Consider the following 385-nt stretch of genomic DNA (forward strand, 5'->3'; position numbering starts at 1 on the left):
GGTCCCTGAGGATGTGGGCTGTGAGTATTGACGGAAAGAGCAGAGGCTGCAGGGAGGACGGCACAGACTCATTCGGGGCTTTCCCGGCTGTGGGTCCATCAGGGGCCTGGGGTGGTCCTGGATCCGGCTGGACTACAAGCTCTCTACACGCCATATGCCAAGTTCATGGGTGAGTCCAGCGAGATCCAGTGGCATTGGAGCAGGAAGGGAGCAGAGCTGAGGGAGTGAACCTGGGGTCTGAACATGGGAAGGGGATAAATATTACCCAGTGGTGTGCACATCTGGAGGAAGTGTGAGCTGATGGTCCCCGGGACCTGGTGTGGGGACTTAAAGGTGAAGCATAAACCGACGCTTGGCTTTGTCTTGGAGGCAGGATCTAGGAGAC

This window comes from Myotis brandtii, unplaced genomic scaffold (genome assembly GCF_000412655.1).
Source record: "Myotis brandtii unplaced genomic scaffold, ASM41265v1 scaffold1029, whole genome shotgun sequence".
Taxonomy (NCBI): domain Eukaryota; kingdom Metazoa; phylum Chordata; class Mammalia; order Chiroptera; family Vespertilionidae; genus Myotis; species Myotis brandtii.